This window comes from Lepisosteus oculatus, chromosome 14 (assembly GCF_040954835.1).
Source record: "Lepisosteus oculatus isolate fLepOcu1 chromosome 14, fLepOcu1.hap2, whole genome shotgun sequence".
NCBI classification, from domain to species: Eukaryota; Metazoa; Chordata; class Actinopteri; order Semionotiformes; family Lepisosteidae; genus Lepisosteus; species Lepisosteus oculatus.
Window position 1 is genome coordinate 8,193,806 of NC_090709.1, and position 25,365 is coordinate 8,219,170.

Sequence of the window (25,365 nt, forward strand, 5' to 3'; positions counted from 1 at the left end):
GCAGCAGCTGAGCTGGGTGGGATCCGGCAGTAACGTTCTCTCTCTCTGCTCTCTCCTCTCCCCTTCCCCTTTCTCTTGCTCCGCCTCCTTGGCCTCTTGGCTGGGAGTAGGTACTCGTGGCCTGCCCGCAGTGCTTGCTTTCTTCCTCGAAGCATTATCCGCTCCCTCTCTCTCTCCTCCTGCGCCTGCACCTAGCTGGGCTTTGCCCACAAGGACAAAGGCCAGGGCTCCCTCGCTGCTCCTTTAGCAGCTAAACCCCCCTCTCCACAGGACCTTGCTCTCTCTCTTTCTCTCCTTTTTTCTTTTTTCTTCTTTCCAGATGGCAGACAAGAAGACACTGATCCGGTTCTACTGGACCAAGAAAACAGAGACGATGCCAACTGTGAAATCCTTTTTCATTACCTTCCTGAGAGGGATCCTGCAGTTGGTGGCCAGAGATCTCTACTGCCTGCAAGACAACAAGGCAGAGAGATACATGGAGGCCTACATGGCCACGGTCGCCTCATATGAAAAGGCAACGAAAATGATCAGAGAAAATGGTAAGCACCCCGGTTTCTCTGATTTCAGGCCGGAGCCTATGAGGAAGACAAAACAGAGGACCATCACAGTCCTCACATACAACCCCTACTAACCAATGGAACTGGTAACAGCGTACCTAGGGAGGTATGTAACTGTGGTGGGCAAACCGACGGAGATCAGGGACAGTTGCGGTGTCTGGTATGGCAAACGCCAGTACCGAGTCCTCCTGAAAGAGGACCCAGAGGGCATCGACGGTTTCCAGCACCCCCCGGCCCGCTTCAACTTCGGATCCGACAGGGGGTACCTTTACTACCCCAGGATGCCACAAGGAGAACACGTGTGACATCGTCAGATGTCACAACTGTAACAAAGAGGGGCACCTGGCAAAAACCTGCCGGACAGCCAAAAAGTGCAATGGATGAGGCGCCGAGGGACACCTCCTTCACCAATGCAAGGTAAACAAACCTTCGTTTGCGCAGGTGGTGGAAGCCGGCCGGCAGAAACCGGTCTCAAGACAAAGGGAGAGAGGTGAGAACAAAGAACCCGCACCTCCCCCGCAGAGAGCCGAAACTGCCGAGGCCACACCCCCAGCTGCACCAGTGCCACAAGATGGCTGCCAGGACGACGGACGAAATGGCTGACCGGAGAAAGGGCCCTAATAACTCCCAGCAAGAAGGGAAAGAGAAAGCGGGAGAAGAGATGCAGGGCGGATCCACCTTCGGAAGGACAAAAGAAAAGAGTGGTAAGGGAGAACCGTTTCCTCGTCCAAGAGGAAACAGAACTTTCTTCCCCTGAGGCCCAGGAACAACCGGAGGAGGCAGCCCAGGAAATGGAAACCCTCCCCCCCGAGTCCAACGGACAACAGGAGGAGGCAGCCTAGGAAGTCGGAACCCCCTCCCCCGAGGCCCATGAACAACACAAAGAGGCAGCCCAGGAAGTCGGAACCCCCTCCCCCAAGGCCCAGGAGCAACTGGAGGTCCCCGAAACTCCTAGAGAAAGGGAAGAAAAAAGCCTTCCCAAAGCTGTGGTGGAGAGTATCCTCAAGGAAGACGAGGATTACTTTGAAGCCGCCCTGGAGCCGGGACTGATGGTAGAGCTGGACCTGTCCAGCATGTTTACCTTTCAGTCCCCAGCGAGACCTGGAGGGAGCCCAGCATATTCCCCCCAGGACCCGAACGAGAGGAGTTACATCTAGGCTAAACAGTGCCCAGATGTAGACTCCCAAGTTTTCCACTGTAAGCACAAAGAGAGGAGGTTCAACTTTCACTTGTTTAATCATGATTGTGAAACTTACCTTTCTAACAACTAACGTGAGAGGGCTAATAGACCCGTTGAAAAGACGGGGAGTCTTTCATGATCTGGCCTCAAAGTCTTTCTCAGTTTGTTTCTTACAGGAGGTCCACCTGAAGGATGAAAGCGACAAGCTGACATTCACCAGGGAATGGACGAAGGGAGAATCATGCTGGAGCATAGGAGGGGTCCACTCTTCTGGAGTGGGAATCCTCCTCGGAGACCCAGAGATGAAGCTGGTTTCCTCCTTCTTGGTGGTGCAGGGCCGGATCCTGGTCGCAGACATCGACTGGAGGGGGCAGAAGTTGAGAGCAATTAACGTCTATGCTCTGACAGAACCCTCTATCCTGAAGGAAGTGTTTGCTGACCTGGCCAGCTGCTGCACCACCAACAGACAGGTGGTGCTTGGCGGGGACTTCAACGTCGACCGGGAGAAGGGGAGCGACGCTAGCTCGGCAGAGCTGGAGTCGCTACTCAAGCAGTTCTCCCTGGTAGACGGTTTCAGACGGTGCCGCCCTAACGACGCCGGAACAACATGGAAAAACTCCCAGGGAGTGTGCAGCCGCCTGGACTACATCTTTCTGCACACGACCTGCTCCCTGGAGTCGGCGACAGTGGCCCCGGAGTGGTATTCCAGCCACGAGCGCTTGACGGTGGTGGCTAACACCAACCTGCCGGCATTCGGTCGTGGGTACTGGAAGCTGAACCGGGAGATACTGGAGGAAGACGACTTCAAGGCACTGTTCCGTAAAGACTACGCGAGCTGGGTCGATCTGAGAGACGGCTACAGCTCCCTGGTGGAATGGTGGGAGTCGGTGAAAGACAGGACCTGAACCCTGGCGCAGACGTACTGCAGACGGAAGGCGGCCAGGGAGAGGAAGGAAGCTGCACGACTCCAGAGACAACTAGAGGAGGAGTACAGCTCGGCTAACGGGGGAGGAGCCTTCAATTCAGCCCGGGCACGGGACCTGAAGGAGAGGCTCCGCAAACTCAATCAGGTCCGAGGAGCCCAAAAAAAGAGGGTGATCCACGGCCTGAGATGGGGAGATGGAGAGGAAGTGCTGGACGAGAGCGACAAGGTAGAAGCGGCCACAGCTTTCTACACGGAGCTCTTTTCAGAAAAGCAGACGGAGGTGGAGGCAGGCGATGCTCAGAATACTGGGGGTTTCCTTCCAGAGCCAGGACAATGAGACCAATAACTGGACCAAGAGGATCGCCAAGGTGAATGCGAAGCTGGGTCTGTGGAAAACGCGGTCGCTGTCCTACACAGGGAAAGTGATGGTGTTGAAAGCAGACATCCTGCCGGCTTTGGTTTACCTGGCGGTGGTGTACCCGCTGCCGGCCAGACTCAGATGAGCGCTGCAAGGGATGATCTTCTGCTTCGTCTGGGGCGGCAATTACGAGTACATCACGAGAAACCGGATGTGTCAGCCGGTCGAGGAAGGGGTTCGAGATGTCCCACATTTCCCCCTGAAACTCGACTGCATCTTCTACTGCAACCTCTGTCGGGCGCTGCAGGAGCCCATTGGCCACAAGTACCAATACTTTGTCAGGCTGTGGCTCTCCGTCCCGATGAGGCACTTGGTCCAGTGGTCAAACACTGGGCCCAAGGCAGAGAGGCGACCGAAGTTCTACACCCACGCTGTCAAGTGGAGCAGGAGGTACAAGGCCACGAGACAGCCAGAGCTCTGCACCAACCACAGAGCCCTGTACAAAGAGGTGAGGGGGCATTTGGTCGCTGACGAAAGGCTGCAGGTTCCCAGACAAGTCTGGGAAAGGACACAGCCCAAAGAACTTGACAACCAACTGAAGGACCTCAACTGGATGGCTGTGCAGAAGAGACTGGCTACCAGAGAGGTCCTCTACAGACACTCGCTAACCAGGAATCCGCATTGCCCCCGGGACACGTGTTTTGTCGAGGAGACTCAGGAGCACGTGTTCTGGAGCTGCCTCTTCGCCAAGGCGGTGTGGGGCAGAATGGACAACATTATGCAACTCCTGGGAAAGGATGCGGTGCTCAGTTACCAGTACATTCTGCTGGGTGCTGGCACCCACCGGACTGGACAAGGGGACACAGGACCTGTGGGGGCTGCTACTGTCCCTCTCAAAACAAGGACTGTGGAAGGCGAGGAACACTCTCATCCGGCACAACATAAAGTGGGGGGCGAGGGAGCTGGAGGAGAGGATCCTGGCGGACCTCAGGAGGAGGACGAAGCACCACGTCGCCAAATGGGGTTTCCCCACGGCGAGGGAGTGCTGGAATGGACTTTGGGCCCTATACAGGGATTAAAGGACAATAGCGAGTGGTAGGTTTGGAGGGACTCTCTTAATTGCGCAAATCCGCCCCCACTTGCAAAGATTGATAACGGACAATCAATCTCCGTTCCGCCGTTGTTTTTTATTACATGGATTGTTAATATGTGTGAGATGTTCCTTTTGAGATGTTTTGTTTTGCGGAATAAAGTATATTTTGTAGAACAAAAAAAATCTTATGACAAGGTTTACAAGTTATCTGTTGAACTACATTCTCATAGGTGTGGTCACATTCCAGGTCATTTGTTTACGTTTTTTGTTTCTGGAGCAACTGTTAGATGAAATGTGCTACTATGTAATCTAACTCCAGTGTGAATAACTAGAAGAGGGGAGCAGCTCCATTCCAGACCAAGGGAGCTTTGGGATTGGCTGGGCCAGATCTCTCATTTGCATATCTGATTTGGAAATATAACACTACACCCCCTTCTTGCATGGATTTAACTTGCACCCAAGAGTCCCCTAATGTGTATTGCTACTTATTTTTTATGATAAGTGGTGATTACCAGTTGACAGGTTTTATTTGTTGAATTATAAATGGTTCTGTATTATCACCCTGAATGGCCTGTACTCAAGATTTGGTAGGGTATGTGTTTTCATTTCCTTTACCAAATGGAATTTTTGCTCTTTTAGTATTTGTCTAGAAGGCTTTTTAAAGTCAGGAAGCCCATTTATTTATTTTATTTTCAGATAGTCATTCTTCTGCTTCTTAAATTTCCTAGAGACAGGTCTTTTCAGTAGAACTGACAAACGTGGCAAAGCAACCTGATAAGACCAGGTCCTAGAAGTCACTACTCAGTCAGTTACTACTGCCGAAATGCAAGCCCTTCCTCCAGCCTGAAGAAGTTGATCCTACATTACTCATGAAGAAGATGTATCTACCAAACCTCAGAGAGCTGAGCTGGATCACTCCCCTTCTGAATGACGTTGCAGTAACACTCTACCACTCCTCTTCGTGCACTCATGCTGGAATTTGGGAGGCTACTGCAGACAGCAGAGGTTGGATCATACACAGAGGTTGAAATAGGTCAGCTGAGAAAGCCTTAGACTGATGCTCTAAAGGTCCCTGGTTCAATCTGGGGTTTTGGCATTTTGTTTCGTTGCGCCATTTGTTCCTCTCTGCAATGCCCTGTGTCCAAAGTCACACTTCCCTTTCTCAGCCTGAATCCCAAACTAGAGCCTTTGTGTCCTTGAGTCCCTCTTTTACCAACACTGATGAAGTACAGAAATAACTTAACATGTTTTGCACTCCTTATGGTGTTTTATAGTGGGACCTGTATTTCACTTAGTGACAGCCCATTTGATTTCAATATATTTTTGGTGCACTTATTACATCAAATTCCCCTGGTGGCCTGTTTTCATATCCTACTTCTGACAGTGACTTTTCTTATGTCACTTTGATGGGAGTACAATTGGAAAAAAAAACTCAAATGTGTGTCATTGTTTCCATATCGAACCCATCTTCCATTTTATACAGTATGTCACAGGAGTGAATTAATTCCTTGTTTAATTTTGCAAATGACCCTGCTGTCAAAAAAACTAAATTCCCATGTAGCCAAGGAGTTGCTGAAAAGCAACTTCACTTTGATGTTTTGTGTTGTTATAACTAATTCATCTCCTTTAAAAAAATAGATTTCTGTAGAAGAAAGGTGTCTCACACTACAGTTTAAATTGTAAACAGGTCATAGAAAAAGCTCCTTAGCTCCCTGTCAAGAATCAAACCCCACTCTCCTGTATGACAGGCAGGGATTCTCGCCATGGTTAAATTGCAACCGTAATAATATTGACAACATTAATAAATGCATATATAATTGAAATTGAAAACATATCTAACACAGCATCTTTTCCAGTTATATACCACAATGCATTGCTGATATTTGTTGTTTGCCATTTAGGTTAAATACTGTCATGTTTTTCTCAGCAATCGTCTTTTGATGCGTAAGTATAAATAATGATATTACTATTTGAATACATACAGGTCTTAATATTATTTTGATTAAAAATAGTATGTTAATAAGAAATAAATGGCATATAAAATAGTGTGAAGGTGAAGATCACACAAAATCAACTACAAATGTGGGAATTTTACATTTTTAGGATTATAAATTGCAAGTAGCACATTAGCAACACTACAGTAATGCTAATATAACAATAGTGTAAAAAAAATCCTGACCTAATTCCTTACAAACGCTGATACAAAATGTGAATGATTTCAGAGTTTCGGGTATTGGGTTTCCTGATAGAGATCAGAGATGAACTGAGGCATGTGAGAAAGTGTACAGAACTGGTGAACTCACAATTCTACTTCAAGAGGCTGAGCACAATGGAAGAGTCCTGTACACACAAGTGAGTCCTTGACAACATGGACAATCAAAACCTACTGGTATGATATTATATTCTCTCTGTGGTGTAGAAAATATTCAGTACTAGTATTCTAGGTTACAGATAGGTCATTATATGACAGCTTATATCTGATTAATAGGATCCATCTCTGGCATACATTCTTATTTTTAGTTTATAATGTATAATCTTGCTAATCTTTTAATGCCAAAATAAAGTGTTTTATAAAAAGCTTCATGTTCTAAAAAATTACTACAACTTTTGAACTTTGAAATATGGCCACTTTGTATTCTAGGACTGAGCAAATACTGCAGAAAAGTGGAGTTAAAATGTGAAAATGTGTAATGGTTATGTCTGATTAGTTGATTAGTGAAGATCCAGTAGTAAAAATAGCTTCTAATATTATTTCTCATATAATATTATTTCCAGATAAACCAACTTTGGAGAGTAGGCAACAGTGATTTCAAAGAAAGTGTGTTCACAGTGTTGTTAAGGAATTGCTTATAGATTTTTTAAATGTTTTTACATTACATTTTTACTTTGATCAAGTTAAAATATCCACAAAATTTAGCTTAAAGACACCTTGTTAACCACTGAATTTGCAAGGTGTAAAACTGCTTAATTGTCTTTTAAAATATAAGGATTACAGAAGTACATTTGATACTAAATATTTAAGTAAATAAACGTTGAGTGAAAACTCGCTTGAGAAATGCCTAAGCTCAGTCATAATTTGGTTTTCAGACTTAAGACAAATTAACTGATGATAGAATTCAACTTCGCTGGCACAAAACAGAAAAATCAAAGACAAAAGAGGTGCCTGGGAGACACAAATCTTTTTAGAGCAATTAAAGGTACTCTTATTCTATGTTGTACTTTCAAACTTTGGATACTCTTTAATTAGGACAGACTTTATTGCTCAATTACTATGATGCAAGCTAAACTTAATACACTGATTAAGCTTTGAGCTTAGTAAACCTTAATGGTTCTTTTTTTAGATTATATTCAAGAAGAGATTAATCATCATTTGTTGATCATTTGTTCATTTGTTGGAGAACTTGACAATCTTTGACAATTATTATTAAATGAGCATTATACAAATGTGCATTGATATTTTTAATATGTACCTTAATTGTAATATATATAAACACAATTGCTTTGATATGGGTGTTCATTTGAAGGATTTGAGGAAACTATCAAGGATCGCAGAACAACCAAAGATACATTTGGGCATCTGCTATTGGTAAAGATGAAAGAGTACCTTAAGTATGAAGCTTGCATAGACACGAGAGAAAAAAAACAGTTTTAATGCACTTCATTAAACTGATGGTGTGCTTATCAATCGTGCATAAAAAATACATAAAAAAAAAGCCGAGGATGGTTTCGATCCATCGACCGCTGGGTTATGGGCCCAGCACGCTTCCGCTGCGCCACTCTGCTGACAGCTGTCATAGTATGGTTCAACACAACTGCTCTATCTTTGCTTTCTAAAAGTGCGCCAGAGATGAAAAGTTTCAACGGCAAACGCAGACGTCACTTGCACTTGGTCTTTTATAGTACGAATCATCACACGCTGCTCTAAATGGGCGTGTCTTCAAGATCGTTGAGAACCAAACCTTCTGCTTTCCGAGGCAACTGATTCTTTCGTTGTTAATTCACAAATCTTCAATGAGAATCAGTGAAACGAAAACCAAACACATGTACACACTCGCGTCCTAGCCTGAAAGAAAAATGATGGAAGCATTTGAGGAATAACAAGAGTAGTCTGAACAGCTCCAGTCTATCAACTGCTCTACAAAGTGATCGCTACTTCCACACCCAGTTTATAACACTGAAAATGATTCAGGAAGCACAGCAAAGGTCTAAAAGCAGTGGTTGAAAAGCGTCTAGATACATAAAATGACAATTTCTCAAAAGTAAAATCTTCAGCTTTTAAATATTGTCATCCATATATTTTCGTTTTTCTCTTTTTCACATAACACGCTTTCGAGAAATAGACTGTCTTGTAATGAAGGCTGCATTAGAAAATGTGTATCTAAATTAAAATCGGGTTTATGACTTTTGCGTTATTCAGCTTTCTTAGCACTTGGGTCTCGATTCAGATGAAAATGAAAGCAACAGGGGAGTAAGTTTTCCTTTTCTAAATCAAAGGTGATCTGCTCACAAGGAAGTATAAAAACGTCAGCGTTTACTTTTTGAAGACCTCAATTTGTCGAAACACTATTGCTTCATAAGCTAATAAGTAACGTTTCTGAGCACGCATTGTATTACTAATGCTGTTATTAATAAAAGAAAAGCTTAAATTCACATAATGGAATTTGGACGGCTCAAAGTAGTCTATTCCTTGTACAACTTTACTTGCCCGCTGAGTAGAGTTTAAAGCAACGGCAGCAGAAGTAGCAGTAATAGCAACAACGTGGTTAGAGTGTCACAATACACTCTATGAAAGTATTGCGGCTTCAGATCGTTTTGTTCTGTTGAAGCTGCCTACAGGGTCCGAATTGCTGACATTGTCTGTGATCTTTTTTCAGGTTTCATGAAATTCTTCACATATTTGAAATATTTTATTCGGGTTCGCCTAATACACGGTACAAACCGTACCTGCAGCAGAATGCTGTGGCACATGAAGCCGTTTTGTTTATCCGTTGTAAGGATTAAGGAGCGTACCACAAATCGAGCAAGCGAAAAGAAAATTAAACAGGAGTCACTTTTTGGCTTGCTAATCCATTGTGCTCTGCTCGTCTAGGTTCAAGTCCCATCCTTGTCATGGTTAAGGCCTGAGACGTGTGTGTTTTTCCTAAACAGTGTTTGCATTCGTTTCCTCTTTTACTACAGTACTGGAGCAGTAATATGTCTAACTGGTATCACAGGCTGACAGCAGGAACACGTGGCCACAAGCTGCAGTACATTGGTTTGGGAACAGCAATAACTTTCCTGTGGAGACAGGTGCGCCGGTATTAATACAGCTCTTTCGAGCGGAAAGAGTAACAAGAATTGAGTTAAACTTACCAGTTATGTTCAAAAGCTAAAAACACAAAACCAACCTCTTCAGTGGTTGAATCTAAATAATGGAAGCCAATGCTGCCATCAAGGAAAAAAAATCCTGAGTTATGTAGTTTTGAGACTAAATATCTGACTTTCAGTTTGAAAGCGGTACAATGGATTCTAGGTCACATTCGTTCTTGATTCAGGATATATATGAGTGTGCTAATGGTTAAAACTGTGTTTACATGAACTACAAACGGTAACATTTTCATTGCGAGAAGAAAGTCAGTCCGTGCGCATTTCCCATTATGCACATTGTCAGGAAAACTAAACCCACAGTGCCAGCAAACCTTTCGATAGTCTGTAGGTACTGCCATTGCAAATGTAACAGGTTGTTCATACACACATATGATATCGTTGCTATCTCGTAATTAGGAGATAATTTGGTATTTATTAATTAAGAGAACTCAGGATTTTTCTTTGCTTAGTGGCAACAATGCACTTCCACAATAAATCATAGCCTCTGATTTTAAAATAGCTACACCAGGCACTCGGACACAGATAAACCCAGGGATTTAAAATTCAGGAATATGAATGGTCAATTGTTTACAGTTGTTTTTTTTTACGTTTCGTATTTAGCGATTTGTGTATCAATCTTTTAACAATTCATTAAAATGCTAACAATACGTAAACTAAAAAGAACAGCACTGGGGAGACATGGAGTTTTTTTTTACAGATTCCAATCTCTAATGCGGTGTGTGAGAGCTTACGTCACTTTCCTTTTCTCACATTTTCTGACGACTATTCCAAAGGGGCACCCTGTCAACTCCTAATTCTTTTTAAAAGTCTGCCTCCGTGTTTGATTATTGTCGTTTTATTTAGAAAAGTTCAATATTGATCATAACTAAAGAAAATGATGATCACAAACAAAAACAAATGCTGAAGATCCGAGTCGCTCTTGAATCAGAACTGGCTGACATGGGCATCTGCTCTGTGGTGGTCAGGATTCTACGAGACGCAGGAAAAATCGCTTCGCTCCTATAGCATGCGCTGAATCAGGGATGAGACGTTTTGTGTGTTCGTGCATATGCCAACGCATGACCTACATCGTAAAACTAAAAATAAATTAAAAACTAACATTAAGTTGTCAGAGACATTCATTTATACACAAACAAGAGACAGACAAAGTAAAACTTCCACATTAACGTGTCCTACACTGATCAGACTAATTGAAATGGGCTGATTCAGAGCCTGTGCAGTTCGTGCTAATTACAACAACGCCACTAATGAACCCTCAGCACCGTACTGAGCACAAGTTCAGCTGTTCTCCAGCTTTGTTACGCATGGTTTTTCATTGCAATTGAGTTCAGAGCGGGAGCTGCTCACCAGAGAGAACAGTGTTAAGTTGTCTGCAGCCTTTCGAATTTCGTCAACTTACCCAAAGTGTTTTCTATAGCTTTCAGGTGCAGCTCATTTATATAAAGGAATGTAAATGGTATAAACGCAACACGAGCCAAATAGGAGTCGAACCTATAATCCTCTGACGCGAGGTCTGATGCGTTATTCATTACGCAACTGGCCCTGATATTGTGGTGCTCAAAAAACACGTTTTCTACAATTTTGTCTGTTTAAAAATATCTCTAAAAAAGACAAAGGGTTTGTGTGTCGCCCTAAAATTCCGCTTCATTTCAAATGCAAATAAAAACCGTTTTCTTCCAAGAAATCATAAATTTGTCCCATCCTTCATACTATACTTCTCTCTTGTATTAGTAAAGCATGTTGATTTAAACTCAACAATACATTAAAGGTTTCATCTATACACTTACACATAATAAGTATACAAATAAGTACTCGGAAGAAGCCGCAGCTCAGGTGTTAGAGAGATTTGAAATTGGATCGGTGGATTTAGAGACCAGACTGCGAACCGACCGCTGACAGGTCTTTTATAGAACTGTTTTGATTTCCTCTACTTTGTCCCCGTGACGTCATTGTCCTGCTCGCAGCCGAGCCCAACACACGGAACCATCTGGTTTCTGTCGGTGGGCGCTCACCCTGCGGTCCATGTGTGTCCTCATGCCCCAGTATTATGACGGGGACACTAAACTGTAAACAGGTGCCGTCCGTCGGCTGAGAAGTAAAACCGAGGTCCTGACTCTCTGTGGTCATTCAGGAGGATGCTGTACATTGGTTGTGGTGGAGGAGATTCCCCTTACCTGTAAAGCACATTGAGTGCAGTGTCCAGAAAAGCGCTATATAAGTGTAAGCAATAATAATTATTATTATGTAAAATGCAATAAAAATTATATCAAATGTCAAATATCAAAATGTGATTCAAAATCAATTAATGTAAAAACTGATAAAGCTATGCTTTTTCAGGGCTATATCTACTTTTTATTTTTAAAAAAGAGTAGTCTGTCGCGATTGTGAAAGTTAGAGAAGATGTACAGTACCAGCAGGTGCCTTCACATCTCCAGCTTCAGTCTCGCCTGTAGCTGCGAGAAGGTTAAAAGCACACAAGTGATCCGTCTTTACTCAAAGTAATTGCTGGAGCAGTAGGACGCAGAGCACCATCCAGCAGCTGCAGACAGTGTTCGGCGAAGAGCTGATTCTGTTTTCAGCACAGGGAGTGAGAATGAGCTCAGTAGGTTCCCAGCAGAATCCATCCTGGTTTGGTTACTGTGTGTCTGAGGCTCTTTGGATCACAATGTGAAAAAAAAAACAATTGCTCACATCGTGTGACTTCCACGAGAAGAAGGGAAGATATCACTTTAGAAAATCAGAACTGAATATTTGGATCCGGGGCCTCAATTTTATCAAATTATTAAAATAATAATTATTAAAATAACAGATTGTGTTTCTGCAACATTTCGTGCACAGTACGCCATTTTTATCTCAAAATAAAACAACAGTCACAACGAGAACTTTATACGCAGTCTGGGGTATATTCCCCTTTTATATTTTTGCCACTTTATATCGAACCTGTTATACTCCCAAAAGTGAACAGTAGCTTCTACTTAATAAAAATGTACAATTTACCGCTGGTATAAACAGATGTGTGCCGTGTTTGCCTTTGTAAGCATTTGTTTAAAAAATAAGTTAGCAATACGATAAAAACACAGAAAGCACAAACTTTATAATACAACGATACAAAATCAATACCAAATCATAAAGTCAATTAAGTACCTATCCTTTGAAAACAGAGAACACCTTTATATCTACCAAAAACTTGACATTTGTACTGTATGTTTTTTTTTAATTATAAAGCAAACAGAGTATTCCCTTAATTCAAAGATTAGATATTGGCCAAAATAAGACAATCAGACGTGAGCTGAATTCGGAACAGGAGCCTCTGCTTCGGCGTTTATTAAGCTTTTGATCAATGTCTGAGTGAAACAGATTTGCTATTTTAACTATTTGATTAAAGAACACAAAAAGCACCTTCCTGCGAGCCAGAGATCTAAGGATTCCCCGCTAATTTCACCACAATCCTCCGCGTTACCAACTGAGCTATCGAAGGGATGACAAATGATGCTCTCTGGCACGTACTGTCGAATGTAGTGAAATGTTCCGGGTGATTTAAATCCCAGTTCGACATCAAGTTTCTAATTCGTTTCCTTAGTCTTGTTTACCTTGAACTTAAGCCAAGAACCAGGATTCTACTGTATAAACTTCCAGGGATATTACAAAATGTTTGATAGGGCATCAATCATTCCAGGTGGAAATTGACTCCTTTTTTTTTCTCGAGGGATCATATTAAACATTTCATTAGGATGGAGAGGAGGATCACCATGAGACACAAAACAGTTTATTTCTGTCTTTATTAGAAAGTAGCGTTTGTGCTACATTACTAATATTTTCGTGGAAATATAGAAATTATCGATATCGAAATGTGGGTTTCAGTTAAATATTAGCGTGTTCATGTAATTAGTTTGTTTGTCATTACTATATATATATTGCCATGTTACTAGAATTTGTAACTGAAGTTTACTAGTTGTGTTTTTAATGATGATTAGCCATTTGTTTATTACAATATTGTATATAATGTATAATTTGAACTACATATTTTTCAGGTGTGAATAATTGTATATTTTCAGAATACATTTCTTAAACAAATCATTGGCTTTATTGACTAGTTTCTACACCTATAAAATCTATCTTTGATGTATAACAGACCTTTAACGATAGTCCTCTAAATTTATCCGTATAATAGAACTCCAACCATTTATGTATAATGAACATATAATCATAGACGTCTAATTGACGTATAACGATATTCATATATTAGAATTTCATTCTAGACCAGTTACAGAGCCCATTTATACGTATAAGGTGTGCGTTTAATCGACGTATATTCTACATATTTTGCCCACTGGGATGTGCCGATTTTAATTTAGCAAACCTAGAAACACATTTTCTAATGCAGCCTTATTTACAAGACAGTTTATTTCTCGAAAGCGTGTTATGTAAAAAAGAGAAAAACAAAAATATATGGATGACAATCTTTCAAAGCTAAAGATTTTGCTTTTAAAAAATAGACGTTTTAGGTATGCAGATGCATTTGCTGGTTTTAGAACTTTGCTGTGCTTCCTGAATCATTTTCATTGATATAAACTGGGTGTAGAGGGAGCGATCACTTTGTAGAGCAGTTGATTAGCTGGAGCTGTTCAGACTGCTCTTGTTATTTCTTAAATGCTTCCATCGTTTTTCTTTCAAGCTAGGACGCGAGTGTGTATATGTGTTTGGTTTTCGTTTCACTGATTCTCATTGAAGATTTGGGAAATAACGACGAAAGATTCAGTTGCCTTGGAAAGCAGAAGGTTTCGTTCTCAACGATCTTGAAGACACGCCCATGTAGAGCAGCGTGTGATGATTTGTACTTTAAAAGACCAAGTGCTCAAAGTGACGTCTGCGTTTACCATTTAAACTTTCATCTCCGGCGCACTTTTAGAAAGCAAAGATAGAGTAGTTGTGTTGAATCACTATACGACAACTGTCAGCAGAGTGTCAGCGTGCTGGGCCCATAACCCAGAGGTCAATGGATTGAAACCATCCTCTGCTATGTGTATCTTATGCACGATTGATAACCACACCATCCGTTTAATGAAGTGCGTTAAAACTGATTTTTCTCTCGTGTGTCTGCAAGCTTCACACTTACGGTGCTCTTTAATCTTTAATAGCAGATGCACAAATAGCAGATGCCTAAATGTATCTTTGGTTGTTCTGCGATCCTTGATAGATTCCTCAAATCCTTCAAGTTAACATCCATATCAAAGCAATTGTGTTTATATATATTACAATTAAGGTACATATTAAAAATATAACCGCACATTTGTATAATGCTCATTTGATAATGATTGTCAAAGATTGTCCAGTTCTCCAACAAATCTGTGTTCTAATTTTAAAATATTTTTGCTAAGGATACAACGGGTGTCCAGTATAAATGAATTCTCCCGACAGCCATTTGAGGCTACAACTCCACACGTGAAAATGGTTTTCTTGGACATTGACTTAGGTACTTAATTGTTTACTTGTTGTAGTTCCACACGAGTAAACCACGAAGATTTCCTGCAAAATTCAAGAGAGTTTGCAAAGAAATCCCTTCAAGTCAGTTTTTAGCAGAGATTGTTTACATCAGAACAATCTGAAGCGTATCCCTGAGTGGGTTTGACCCACCAGCCCTTTGTTTAACAGCTGCACAGGGACACATTCCCTTTGCTTTTCACATTTCACATGTTTGTAGTTAAAGGAAATAAAATACTGCCATTTTCCTGCCAGTTGGCAGTATTTCTTCTGCACTGACCAAGAAAAACCAAGAACTTTATTTCATCTTTCGCAGGCTGTAATTTCCAGATAAGGGAGTGAATACTTATATTAAGCTAAATCAAGCCAAAGGAGATGCACTGCCATTGTTTTTCTGCACTTTTTGTTAAAAGGAGAAAACATTTTCTTGCAATATTTCTTCTGTCCTGATAAGCACAATTTTTTATTTTATCTTTCGGAAGTTATATGAATTTCTTGAAGTTCAGAAACAGCTTGTTCCAGAAAGGAAATTAACACTTGCTTCAAAGTAAATCAAGACGTATGTCTCTCTTGCTGCGTGTGCTCTTATCTGTCCATCTCTCTCTCCTCTTCTCTCACTCTGGCAGTCTGTGCAGAGTATCTGAATGGGATGTAACTTCGTTTGGCAAAGAAGAAAAATTCTCAGAGGCAGAATAAAAAATCATTATTCTCTTCTCAGTCAGATTCACAGCTTAGACTCACATTCAGACAGAAGCTCAACTCCATACTTCTCTCTATCCTCACAATCCAGAACCAGAGGACATTCAGACAATCAGTGCTGCTACATGAATAATATCACACAGAACAGCCTGGACTCAGGTCACATCTCCCCGTTTTCTCCTTCCTCACAGCCTCTTAGAGACAGAGAAGAGCTCCTGGTTCTCCTCTCTGTGAACAGGGCTCAGGGGTCACTGACCTGGCAGCTGTGGGCTATGTTCCAGGTCAAGAAGCTTCTATTAACCTTTTCCAGGAATTCCAGCCCTTCAGTATTACTTTCTTTACTGTATGTCAGCCTCCAAACAGGTTTTTATAGATGTTTTATAACGCAAGTGAGTGTGGAATTATCTTAGTATTTATGTAATTAACACCAGTAGTGACACTCTGATCAGTATATTGATTATCAGTAGCCAATGGTCCGATGGTCGTGTCTACAATAATGACTCGTTAACCACTCTGTACTGTAGCTCTGAGCAGCGGGTCTCAGATCACACAGAAGAAGACCTGTCTGTGTGTGATTCCACACCAGCCCTGGGATTCAGCTGCACTCACACGTGTCTCATGGACAGTCTTATAAATATTAAATTAGATGGAGCCTTGTAACAGTTAGTAGTTCAGGTGGGTAGCTGCGTCAGCATGCGTAGGCTGCAAAGGAACAAGTAATAGGTTTATTCCATGCTGAAAAAAAGAAGAAAGAGAACACAACGTTTCGGCCGTGGAGCCTTCTTCAGGTGTGAGAGAGACAGGGCAGTAGGCAAAGGTAAAGTAGCGGGAGAACAAAGGTTGAGAGGGAGGAGGAGTAAGAGGCGGGAGCAGGGGACAGAAAGAGAGGCCGATCAAGAGGTGTGAATCAGAATGGGTGCAGAGAGGTGTGAAATGAAACTTCCAATGAATGGAGAAAATTTAAAAGAACAGTAATCTGTCGTTAAGGGAAGGGAGAATGTGTGATCCTAGCTGCAGAATAAGTCTTTCTGATGTATGAGTCCGGAAAACCGTCTTTGAGAACACAGACGGAGAGATTAGAGTGGTCGTGGCCGTCAGAGGTGAAATGAGAAACAATGGGCTTGGAGAGATCTTTAATCTTCACAGCCCTGACGTGTTCTCTGAAGCGGTCTCCGAGTCTCCTTCCTGTTTCCCCAATGTAGATGGCTGGGCATTTACTGCAAGAGATACAGTAAATAAGGTTGCTGGAGGTACAAGATGCTGTCTGGGTGATCCGGAATTGTCCTGAGGGGCCTTGAATGAGTGTGGTGGTGGCTGTGTACAGATGCAGCCATTCAAAATGGGTGAGGTATTTCGCGGCATACCGCGAAACGCCCACCGGGGTATCACGCAGTTCACGTGTGTCACGTGACTAACTATCCGGCGTCGCCTTGTAAAACCGCCAGGGGGAGCTTAACTTCTCATGTACAGCATTTGAGCCTTTAATTTTGAACTGTGTATTACAGCATGTTAATCATCAGTCATTAAAATGTTGGTATATTTTATGAAAGCAAGATTGCTCAGTTGGACAAAAGTACAAAACCTACCTTTATCAGAAATATTTATGCATCAAAGCCTTTACCGAAGATATTACTAATAGTATTAATAATGGATGACTTTGGACAAGCTGTATACTCAAAGTTTAATTTCTTTAGCACATTTGTACAAGCACTTGGAATCTGTCCAAGACATACTTTGTCAGGCATTTTGTTTTACTTCAATGGGCATAAAAACTTCCTTGCTTTTAACAGGGCGTTTCATAATTTCTAACTACGAAAATGATTTAAAATGCGACACCTATCATTCAACTAGAGCTTAAAATATCACAAGGATCCTCAAGAGCACAGCAAAGAGTGTATTAAAAGACACTTGTATTTATCAACGCTTTCTTTTCCGTATACCAGATTTTATGGAACCACTTCAGAGGGGTGTTCCAGGAATCGGCACTTTAAAGAAAAAAATTCACACCAGTATTCCATTTCTCCCTAAACATTGTAAGCTTCGAAGTCTTTAACTAACATGATACCGGAGTCAACAAGCATACTTTTAGAATTTGATTAAAAGGGAATATAATATGGAATCGCGTATCTCAAGAAATTAGTAACGATATAATTATATTCATGTTGCAAAAGAACTGCAACGGACATAAAAACTCCCTTGCTTTTAACAGAGCGTTCCATAATTTCTAACTACGAAAATGCCAGGTGAAAGGATTTGTAAACATATTTTGTTAAAGCAAGTCAGTTTTTTCCGCAGCACATAAAATACATTTTTCCAAGAAAGTTTAGCCTTTGTCACTAATGAAACCACTAAATAAAGACATAAATATAAAAATCTTAAGATTTTTAAAATACATCACTTTGCTAAAATTTATTTGAAAATAAAAACAATTACAACCGCCAGGGGAGAGAGAGAGAACAGGGGAGGGATGTTGGTTTTGCATAAGGGGCGGGGCTATGGAAATTGATTAGGTTTATGAGCAATCTAATTACTTATTCGTTTAAAACGCTATATAAAATAAAGTTTATTATTAATTTGCTAGACAGAGCGGTGAACATTATTATGCATAAGACAAAGATAACGATCCTGATCAGTTTAGAAATCTGTGTACGCTGTAAGGTTTTTACTTCTTAAACTTTTAAAATACACGTTTTGAATAGAAAGAAATCCTCTTCCTGGTACAGTATGTATAGCAAACCAGCACGTCTTTTTTCTCCAATCAGAGGGGTGTCAGATGGTGTCAGCCAATCACCATTCTGAAGCCCTACCATAATCTCTGGTATGGGGAGATCCCAGAATTCTGTCCCATAGTTTAGACAGATGATAGATACTTTTATTGATCCCGTGAGGGAAATAAAGTAAATAATTTTCATTTTAGGAAATTATTAAACGCTCGGTTAAAAGCAAAGGAGATTTTCTGTTATAGTGGACATAAAAACAAGAGTTCGCTGGCATTATATCCTGGAAGACACAGACCGGCGCCAGACCGGTAAAATGCCTGATGAACTAGGGATTGGACAGTTTCCAAGTGCTTGTACAATCGATGGAAATGTTCAAATAAATGTGCAAAAGAAATAAACAAAATAATCATTTATTTCTTTTTCATATTGGGTAGCTAATGTCCTCTCTTTGCTTGTTAGTGGCTGTGTTTCTGCGTTGGGTAGCAACGGGTGACTGTTCTCAGGCGGAAGATGTAAACAGCTTAATGTTCATGTTAAATAATTTTTTTTAATTCAATTAAACGGGCACAGTTAAGACATTAAATATACATATACATACTGTATACAGTACAGTTTGCATACGGTAATATGTTTATGTTACGCGATTAAAAAATAAATAAATAAAAATGAAAAGTCCAGCACCAGCTGGATTCGAACACACGACCTGTCAGCTGGTAGTCACGCACCTAGACCAGTAGGCTACAAGACAGCTCGCATGAACAGACAGGCGAAACAGCCCTACACAGCCCTGCCGCAGTACATGGATATAATCATACCGTTATTAAATTCTTGAGATACGCGATTCCATATTATATTCCCTTTTAATCAAATTCTAAAAGTATGCTTGTTGACTCCGGTATCACGTTAAAGACTTCGAAGCTTACAATGTTTAGGGAGAAATGGAATACTGGTGTGTATTTTTTTCTTTAAAGTACCAAGACCAGCTATATACTGTATGTTTATGTTCCAAAATTAATATCGTTTATGGCCTTCACACGCGTTACAGTATGCTCCTATTCTTTTTATGCTCAGCTACTAAGAATTCCCTTCAGTGGTAAAATTCAATATCTACAACGGGCACAGTAAAGACATTTACAGTAAGTCTTTCTACGACAGACCAACGGACCACAAGTGCCTCTGTTGGTCAACCAATCACGTACTGCGGTATTTTGCGTCATCGCACGTCACAATGCACGACGCCGTAGCCAATTACCTCCGGTATGTGTCTGTACCGCGCACTTTGAATGGCTGCATCTGTATGCTGCCTCCAATCCAAACTTGGCCAGAACCTCATCGTACAACTCCAGGCAGTCCAGCTGCTCTCCTCAACCTAGAGCAGCCCCTCCAGTTCGACCCACAGGCCCTCGCCGAGCCACCACAGGGCAGCCGGGGCCTTACCTACACTCTTACCTACAGTTACACTATAACTAACACACAAATACGGCCAATATTACAACAGTAACACTGCAATTAAGGCTTACAGTATCATTATTACTAACAATAACACAAACTTAGTAGTACACTAATAATACCAATAATAACAGTAATACTATCAAAAGAACTAACATGACAATGAGTATTAATATTCTGACATTAACACTATGATTATCACTAATATTAACATGAATACTAACATTAAAACTAAAATTAAAAGTAGCTCTATCATCACTAATTCTCACATGAATACTAGTATTCAGTTGTGCTATCATCATTAATACTCACATAGACACACAGACACTACACATACTCATGGACACACACCCACACATATCAAACACCCACACACCCACAGACACCACATACGCTAATAGTGATAAAAACACAGCACTCACAGATTTCTGTTCGTTGGTCTGGACTCTAGAAAGTTATAAAGTGCTCTAGAAATTTGCAAGCGACTCTGGACCTCAACACCTGTTGATGGGTCACTTCTGTCAGACACAGCATTGGAGCCCAAGCCCACCTACACACACATTCACACATACTGACAGATATACACCCACACATTCACACACATTATGACATACCGACAGACACACAACCACACACTCACATACATTCACACAAACATTACACACACTCACAGATACAAACTCACAGACACACATTCACAGACACACACATAGACACAGCACACACTCACAGGCACCACGCACATTTATACACACAATCAGACACTCACACACATACAGTACTCGCACACATTCACAGACACACACATTCACACTGATAGACACCACACACTTGCAGACACACACCCACACACTAACAGACACACACCTGCACAATGACAGACAGATCACACTGACAGACATACATTCACACACTGACAAACACCACACACTCACAAGCACCACAAACTCACATACACTCTACAAACACTTATACTTATAATAACAGTAATGCTATCACTAAAACTAACACTACTGCTACTGTTAATACTGTAACAGTAACTCTATAATTAAATTTAATCTTAACATTAATATGACCATTAAAACTAAAACTATCAGTAGCGCTATCATCATTAATACTCACATGAACACTAGCATTAGTATTAAAACTACCAGTTGTACTCTCACTAATATTAACATAAATACACTAGCATTAGTATTAGTTGCTGTCCGTGACGTCACACCACACTTTGTGACGAAGGCGAGACATCTAGCCAGGCACAGTGACCTGCCGCGTGTCGCCATGGTTACCATACTTATGATTTGTAAACAAATGGAAAATGCATTTAAACTGTTACTTACACAAATTTATTAACTTTGAATATAATTTTCTAGCTCTACGATACAATTCCTAAATAATAATTTGAACAAATCATTCTTTAATTTCAGATTGAACATTATTAACACTAAACGCATGTTAATTAATAAATATTGACTCTTTTTTAGATTTTAAAATGGGTCAAGAACGGGAAAAGAATCAGTGCTCACCAATCGGTGAACTTAATCGATTATTCTACGTTTTTTTAGTTGAATTAATTGCTTGTCGTTAGATAAGTGATCAATAACTCTCCTCGTGCGCTCTGCGCGTCTCCCGCGGTCTCGCTCTCCGATTCCGGCGCTCTGCCTGGTGTCTGTGACGTCACAGCGCTCTTTCTGACAGAGCAGAGTGCGTCTCCGCTGGAGGAGACTCCTGTCCGGAGCCCGGGGGGCTTTTCTTACAGATATAACATCCCCAAAAACAAAACACACCGGGCTATTAAGAGAAGCGATTCATAACAGCAGGAGGAGGAGAATGACAAACCGAGAAATGAAATTCATTAAACACTAACAGAAAAAAAATGTTTACTTCACAGAATAATGCGTTATAAAGCATACTCCTGTGGAGCAGAAGAGAAAGAGAAGGAGCACAGGTCTCTATAACAAGTGCTTTTAAGCGTTTTAAACGAATCTCCATAGAATAGAAGCCAGGAGGATCAGACTCCTGATCCTGGAGGTTGAAGAGCAGCTCTCGGTTTTATTTTCACTCGATCTCTCAGTTCCTCTGCGGGTTTGATGATTTAATTAACTGTATAACTGTTATCAGACTCTGTTTAACTGTATATTTATAAGACTGTCTGCGAGAGATGTGTATGAGACGCTGAATCCCAGCAGAGCAGAGCCTCTTGTGTGTGGAATCACACACAGACAGGTCTTCTGTGTGATCTGAGTCCCACTGCTCAGAGCTACAGACTGGTCAACTGGTCACTATTGTAGACACGACCATCAGTCTGCTGCTGTTGATAATCATATTACACTTATAAGAGTGGCAATACTGCTGTTCATTAAATAAGTAAAAATAATAATAAGAGATAATCACATATTGCTCAATTGTCAGTCAAACACTTCTGACAGATAGGTTTATTCCATGCTGAAAAATAGAAGAAAAATAAAACAATGTTTTGGCCGTGGAGCCTTCTTCGGGTGTAAGAGAGACAGGGCAGTAGGCAAAGGTAAAGTAGTGGGAGAACAAAGGCTGGGAGGGAGGAGGAGTGAGAGGCAGGAGCAGGGGACAGAAAGAGAGGCCAATCAAGAGGTGTGAAGTCAGAATAGATGTAGAGAGGTGTGACAGAAAGAGGGTCTTGGAACAGCTGTGAAGAGACAGAATGCTGGTTTAGTGAGAGAAGCGGGCAAGTGGCCCAGGGAGGAAGATATTTAATCTGTTTCTCTACTGTGCATGTTTAAATCCACTTAATATTGAATATTAATATGGAATTTTACAACTAAGACTAAATTTTGGTAGCTGAAACAGAAGTACTGTATAGTACAATTTTGTTTTGATTTGAACCGATATTTGCACCTCAATAATCCATTCGTCATTGAAAGAAGAAAAGGCAGATGTGTTTTGAATCTCACGATGATCCTGTTCTCAATCCAAAAGAAAGGTTTAATGTGATCCCACTAGAAAAAAAGAGTCAATTTCTATATCTAATGATGTCCCTCAAACAATTTGTAATATCTCTGGGAGTGTATAGAGTAGAAGCCTGGTTAACTGCTTAAATTCAAACTAAACAGGACTTTGGGAATGAGATTTGATTTCGAACTGGGATTTAAATAAATAAGAACGCTGCACTACATTGTGCTTTATGTAAGACAAAAGGTGGGCTTCCTGTGTTTTCGATAACTCAGCTGTAAGAGCGGAGGAATATAGTGGAAACAGCTGGGAACTCTTTGTTCTCTGGTTTGAATCTGGCTGGAAGAAAGATGTTTTTTATGTTCTTTAATCAAAAAGTGAAAATTTGTCATTCACTTAGTTGTCCAACGAAAGCTGAGTAAACGGTGAAGCAGAGCCTCTTGTTCTGAATTCTGATTTTCTAGGCTTGTAGACTCCTCACTCTTCCTAAAACAAAGTGCCGCAGATAAAGATACAGTAGTTGTCGGGAGTTTAGTTCAGTGGTAGAGCATATACAGTACAGTACCTCGCATGTATGTGGCTGTTTTCAACCACCGGCGTTTCCACTCTGGATTTCTTCCTAAGAGCGATATCTTTCCTTACTTGTGTGTGAATTTCAGCGCGACACATAAACCCTTTGTCTGTTTTATAAATATTCTATTTTAAATCAGTTAAAACAAAAAAGAACTAATTACATACACGTAGAAAACACATGTATCTAATTTGAAAATGTGGGCAATGTATTACTAGTTGTGGAGCTGAGCGCACAGTAGAGCAGTTGATATTGTTAAACCAGGTATTGTTTTTAAATTATGCCACTAAACACTGACACGGTGTTTGTGCAGTCCTACCCAAGCTTTCTATCGAGTGGATGAGTCTCCTGTTCCATCTCCAATTCTTTCCGCACATTTCACCTGTTTCACCACCTTTAGCATTAGATTATAGCCACTAATACGAGAATACTGTTCTGAAAGACTGTCTTAAATAATAATGTTGAAAAGGGTAATGATAAGAGTTTTTTTCATTAAGGTAACCATACATTTGCCTGTATAGTACAACTTCTTATCTATCCGCAAATCCCCAATATTAATGCTGTCTCCTGAGAAACACAAGTGTAGAGTCAAATCATATTAAATAATACAACAAATCTATTCAATTAACACCCCTATGTGACAGAACACATTTAAGACTTACACCCCTTTAAATATGTATTTCCTTCATTTCAGTTCTCTCCCCGGGATACCTGAAAATTCATTATAGTATAATAAAGTCTGTGCATGCATTACCTGTAATACAGCTACTAATACAGATAGCATTAAACTTCATTATTACGATATTACACTTTTATTAATAAAATATGTATTGATAAAATTCCTTGTGAATAATTGTAGTGTCTGGAAAGCAATTGTTCATTACTTAATGACGATATTATTTCCACTACATTCAGGACAGTTCCAATGTAATCTATTGTTCTGCTTAGTCTGCTTAGTCTCCTACTTTAGTAATGTCTAATGGGCAGCAGCTGTTATTTTAGGTTCGTTGCAATTGAGAACAGGTTTTCTACAGAGCTGCTGACAAATTTCAGCAGCCAGTTTGTTGCAACTGACCCGTTGTAGTTACCAATCAGCAGCAAGGAGAAACAAACATTAGTTTTGCCTTTTTTTATAAAAAAAAGGAAAACCGAGAAGTAGTTTATGTGGTAATTTCAGGTACAATGTATGAACTAAAGTTAACTAGTCCCACAGTAATGCGTGGGATCCTATCAACAGAAAAAAAAAATAGTTGTAAACCAAAAACACAACAAACACAAAACGAGAAGTCTTCCGGGAACCTAGGTAAATCCCTGTAGTAGTCTAGCAACTATAAAAAAACAACCAAATGCAACAACTTTAAAAGAAAAAGAACATTAAAAACAAATCTGGGGAACAGCAAAAACACAGAATCTAATGCGAGAGCTTTATCAAGTCTTCAGTGCTCCTCTCGTCTCAGTAGACCTCTCATATATTTGTGTACAGGTCAGCTGGAGGTACACAGCTGATGGTAATTTAAGTAGGGAGCTGCGTCAGCATGCGTGGGTTGCAAATGGAAAAGTATAGGTTTATTCCATGCTGAAAATAGAAGTAAACACAACGCTTCAGCTGTGGAGCCTTCTTTGATTGTGACTCGAAATAAACCTTTACTTGTTCGTTTGATGTTAATTTATTTCCATCAAATACCTAAGAGCATCTAAACTCGACAGTTGCTTTCAATAGCTAAAGACACAGGCTATACTGCTCCAGGTGAAGCTCGAACTCACAACCTCAGCATCACTCCGCTGTGCACTGTTGTATAAGTACCGCGCGCTGACCGATTGCGCCACTGGAGCTGTGTGAGTTATGTTCCTCATACAGACTGACGGTGCAGAAACACAGGGTGAAAACGGTTTCGGTTGTGGATCCATCTCCACATGGGGAAAAAGAACAGTAAAATAGCAAGGAAAATACAAGAAAAGAAACTGAAAGAATTATGCTAACAGCAAAGAGGACGGAGGGAGGTGGTCGGAAAAGTAAATTAACCCGGCTTATTTGTA

At 40.9% G+C, this 25,365-nt stretch overlaps 2 non-coding genes across 2 annotated transcripts; one reads left to right on the forward strand and one right to left on the reverse strand.

Annotated features, from left to right (window-relative positions):
- The first annotated feature begins 4,732 nt into the window (after positions 1-4,732).
- On the forward strand, positions 4,733-4,790 carry LOC138243840 (U7 small nuclear RNA). The gene has a single exon (XR_011192458.1). It is a non-coding gene; the product is annotated as a U7 small nuclear RNA (small nuclear RNA).
- Positions 4,791-25,067: 20,277 nt separating this feature from the next.
- On the reverse strand, positions 25,068-25,161 carry trnai-uau (transfer RNA isoleucine (anticodon UAU)). The gene is made up of 2 exons: positions 25,124-25,161; positions 25,068-25,103 (listed from the first exon to the last, which is right to left on the reverse strand). It is a non-coding gene; the product is annotated as a tRNA-Ile (tRNA).
- Between the last annotated feature and the right edge of the window lie 204 nt (positions 25,162-25,365).